The following is a 5,305-nucleotide window of genomic DNA, read 5'->3' as shown; positions in this document are numbered from 1 at the left end:
GTCACCAAAGTGCTTATCTCAGTCTAAAAATGCTATTTTGACCCAAGATTTTTTTAAGAAAGTGGGTGTCAGTTTTGTCTGAAAGAAGGCATTAGGGCTCATGTATTTTGTGTTGGGCTCCTAAAACCCACTTTTAGAAACCTCACAAAGTCAGCAGCCACTTAGAATGTACTGGGAACAAGTTACAGGAAAATGTCACCAAAGTGATTATCTCAGTCTGAAAATGCTATTTTGACCCAAGATTTTTTAAAGAAAGTGGGTGTCAGTTTTGTCTGAAGGAAGGCATTAGGGCTCATGTATTTTGTGTTGGGCTCCTAAAACCCACTTTTACAGACCTCATAAAGTCAGCAGCCACTTAAAATGTACTGGGAACAAGTTACAGGAAAATGTCACCAAAGTGCTTATCTCAGCCCAAAAATGCTATTTTGAGCCACGATTTTTTAAGGAAAGTGGGTGTCAGTTTTGTCTGAAGGAAGGCATTAGGGCTCATGTATTTTGTGTTGGGCTCCTAAAACCCACTTTTAGAGACCTCACAAAGTCAGCAGCCACTTAGAATCTACTGGGAACAAGTTACAGGAAAATGTCACCAAAGTGATTATCTCAGTCTGAAAATGCTATTTTGACCCAAGATTTTTTAAAGAAAGTGGGTGTCAGTTTTGTCTGAAGGAAGGCATTAGGGCTCATGTATTTTGTGTTGGGCTCCTAAAACCCACTTTTACAGACCTCACAAAGTCAGCAGCCACTTAAAATGTACTGGGAACAAGTTACAGGAAAATGTCACCAAAGTGCTTATCTCAGCCCAAAAATGCTATTTTGAGCCACGATTTTTTAAAGAAAGTGGGTGTCAGTTTTGTCTGAAGGAAGGCATTAGGGCTCATGTATTTTGTGTTGGGCTCCTAAAACCCACTTTTAGAGACCTCACAAAGTCAGCAGCCACTTAGAATGTACTGGGAACAAGTTACAGGAAAATGTCACCAAAGTGCTTATCTCAGTCTAAAAATGCTATTTTGACCCAAGATTTTTTTAAGAAAGTGGGTGTCAGTTTTGTCTGAAGGAAGGCATTAGGGCTCATGTATTTTGTGTTGGGCTCCTAAAACCCACTTTTAGAGACCTCACAAAGTCAGCAGCCACTTAGAATGTACTGGGAACAAGTTACAGGAAAATGTCACCAAAGTGATTATCTCAGTCTGAAAATGCTATTTTGACCCAAGATTTTTTAAAGAAAGTGGGTGTCAGTTTTGTCTGAAGGAAGGCATTAGGGCTCATGTATTTTGTGTTGGGCTCCTAAAACCCACTTTTACAGACCTCACAAAGTCAGCAGCCACTTAAAATGTACTGGGAACAAGTTACAGGAAAATGTCACCAAAGTGCTTATCTCAGCCCAAAAATGCTATTTTGAGCCACGATTTTTTAAAGAAAGTGGGTGTCAGTTTTGTATGAAGGAAGGCATTGGGGCTCATGTATTTTGTGTTGGGCTCCTAAAACCCACTTTTAGAGACCTCACAAAGTCAGCAGCCACTTAGAATGTACTGGGAACAAGTTACAGGAAAATGTGACCAAAGTGCTTATCTCAGCCCAAAAATGCCATTTTGAGCCACAATTTTTTAAAGAAAGTGGGTGTCAGTTTTGTATGAAGGAAGGCATTGGGGCTCATGTATTTTGTGTTGGGCTCCTAAAACCCACTTTTAGAGACCTCACAAAGTCAGCAGCCACTTAGAATGTACTGGGAACAAGTTACAGGAAAATGTCAAAATAGCATTTTTAGGCTGAGATAAGCACTTTGGTGACACTTTCCTGTAACTTGTTCCCAGTACATTCTAAGTGGCTGCTGACTTTGTGAGGTCTCTAAAAGTGGGTTTTAGGAGCCCAACACAAAATACATGAGCCCTAATGCCTTCCTTCAGACAAAACTGACACCCACTTTCTTAAAAATACGTATTATAATATGTGACTCTCTACCTCCCCCTACAGGCTGGTATTATAATATGTTACTCTCTACCTCCCCCTACAGGCTGGTATTATAATATGTTACTCTCTACCTCCCCCTACAGGCTGGTATTATAATATGTTACTCTCTACCTCCCCCTACAGGCTGGTATTATAATATGTTACTCTCTACCTCCCCTACAGGCTGGTATTATAATATGTGACTCTCTACCTCCCCCTACAGGCTGGTATTATAATATGTTACTCTCTACCTCCCCCTACAGGCTGGTATTATAATATGTGACTCTCTACCTCCCCCTACAGGCTGGTATTATAATATGTGACTCTCTACCTCCCCCTACAGGCTGGTATTATAATATGTTACTCTCTACCTCCCCCTACAGGTTGGTATTATAATATGTGACTCTCTACCTCCCCCTACAGGCTGGTATTATAATATGTTACTCTCTACCTCCCCCTACAGGCTGGTATTATAATATGTTACTCTCTACCTCCCTCTACAGGCTGGTATTATAATATCTTACTCTCTACCTCCCCCTACAGACTGGTATTATTCTATGTTACTCTCTACCTCCCCCTACAGGCTGGTATTATAATATGTTACTCTCTACCTCCCTCTACAGGCTGGTATTATAATATCTTACTCTCTACCTCCCCCTACAGACTGGTATTATACTATGTTACTCTCTACCTCCCCCTACAGGCTGGTATAATAATATGTTACTCTCTACCTCCCCCTAGAGGCTGGTATTATAATATGTTACTCTCTACCTCCCCCTAGAGACTGGTATTATACTATGTTACTCTCTACCTCCCCCTACAGGCTGGTATTATAATATGTTACTCTCTACCTCCCCCTACAGGTTGGTATTATAATATGTTACTCTCTACCTCCCCCTACAGGCTGGTATTATAATATGTTACTCTCTACCTCCCCCTATAGGCTGGTATTATAATATGTTACTCTCTACCTCCCCTACAGGCTGGTATTATAATATGTGACTCTCTACCTCCCCCTACAGGCTGGTATTATAATATGTTACTCTCTACCTCCCCCTACAGGCTGGTATTATAATATGTGACTCTCTACCTCCCCCTACAGGCTGGTATTATAATATGTGACTCTCTACCTCCCCCTACAGGCTGGTATTATAATATGTGACTCTCTACCTCCCCCTACAGGCTGGTATTATAATATGTTACTCTCTACCTCCCCCTACAGGCTGGTATTATAATATTTTACTCTCTACCTCCCCCTATAGGCTGGTATTATAATATGTTACTCTCTACCTCCCTCTACAGGCTGGTATTATAATATGTTACTCTCTACCTCCCTCTACAGGCTGGTATTATAATATCTTACTCTCTACCTCCCCCTACAGACTGGTATTATACTATGTTACTCTCTACCTCCCCCTACAGGCTGGTATAATAATATGTTACTCTCTACCTCCCCCTAGAGGCTGGTATTATAATATGTTACTCTCTACCTCCCCCTAGAGACTGGTATTATACTATGTTACTCTCTACCTCCCCCTACAGGCTGGTATTATAATATGTTACTCTCTACCTCCCCCTACAGGTTGGTATTATAATATGTGACTCTCTACCTCCCCCTACAGGCTGGTATTATAATATGTTACTCTCTACCTCCCTCTACAGGCTGGTATTATAATATCTTACTCTCTACCTCCCCCTAGAGACTGGTATTATACTATGTTACTCTCTACCTCCCCCTACAGGCTGGTATTATAATATGTTACTCTCTACCTCCCCCTACAGGCTGGTATTATAATATGTGACTCTCTACCTCCCCCTACAGGCTGGTATTATAATATTTTACTCTCTACCTCCCCCTACAGGCTGGTATTATAATATGTTACTCTATACCTCCCCCTACAGGCTGGTATTATAATATGTTACTCTCTACCTCCCCCTACAGGCTGGTATTATACTATGTTACTCTCTACCTCCCCCTAAAGGCTGGTATTATAATATGTTACTCTCTACCTCCCCATACAGGATGGTATAATAATATGTTAATCTCTACCAATCGATTGATCAATCGGTCGAACAATTAACCCCGGCCCCTCCCCCAGCCACTATGTGGGCGTGGCATATCACCTTGGGGGTGTGGTTTCGAGCCGGGGGTGTGGCCTATTGGTGAGGGGGGAGTGGTTTGGAGCTGTGGGCTTGGCCTATCACCAAGGGGGTGTGGTTTGGAGCTATGGGCGTGGCCTATCGCCAAGGGGGGGTGTGGTTTAAGGCTAGGGGTGTGGCCTATCGCCATGGGGGCGTGGTTTGGTGCTGGGGACGTGGCCTGTCGGCTTGGGGCGAGGGGCTGTGGTTTGAAGCTGGGGGCGTGGCCTATCGCCATCGGGGCGTGGTTTGGAGCGGGGGGCGTGGCCTGTCGGCTTGGGGGCGTGGTTTACAGCAGTGGGACTCAAAAATAGCAGATCTACAAGCTCGTAGATCATAGCTCTACGAGCTTGTAGATCTGATATCGGCTGGGGGTGGGCGTGGCCTATCACCCCGGGGGGTGGGGTCTGAAGCTGTGGGCGGGGCCTATTGGCTTGGGGGCGAAAAAAATAGCAGATCTACAAGCTCGTAGAGCATAGCTCTACGAGCTTGTAGATCTGCTATTTTTGAGTCCCACTGCTGTATACCACGCCCCCAAGCCAACAAGCCACGCCCCCAGCTCCAAACCACATCCCCATGGCGATAGGCCACGCCCCCAGCTTCAAACCACACACCCCTCGCCGATAGAGGACAAGCACACGGCTTAAGACCCCAATCCAAGGGGAAAGGCCACGCCCCCAAGCCGACAGGCCCCGCCCCCCGCTCCAAACCACGCCCCCATGGCGATAGGCCACGCCCCCAGCTTCAAACCACAGCCCCCTCGCCGATAGAGGACAAGCACACAGCTTAAAACCCCAATCCAAGGGGAAAGGCCACGCCCCCGGCTTGAAACCACGCCCCCAAGCCAATAAGCCCCGCCCACAGCTTCAGACCCCACCCCCCAGGGCGATAGGCCACGCCCAACCCCAGCCGATATCAGATCTACAAGCTCGTAGAGCTATGCTCTACGAGCTTGTAGATCTGCTATTTTTGAGTCCCACTGCTGTAAACCACGCCCCCAAGCCGACAGGCCACGCCCCCCGCTCCAAACCATGCCCCCATGGCGATAGGCCACGCCCCCAGCTTCAAACCACACACCCCTCGCCGATAGAGGACAAGCACACGGCTTAAGACCCCAATCCAACGGGAAAGGCCACGCCCCCAGCTTGAAACCACGCCCCCAAGCCAATAGGCCCCGCCCAGAGCTTCAGACCCCATCCCCCGGGGTGATAGGCCACGC

This window comes from Gymnoscopelus braueri, assembly GCF_963280865.1.
Source record: "Gymnoscopelus braueri genome assembly, chromosome: 4".
In the NCBI taxonomy this organism is placed as follows: Eukaryota; Metazoa; Chordata; class Actinopteri; order Myctophiformes; family Myctophidae; genus Gymnoscopelus; species Gymnoscopelus braueri.
Note: the sequence above shows the minus strand (reverse complement) of the source record.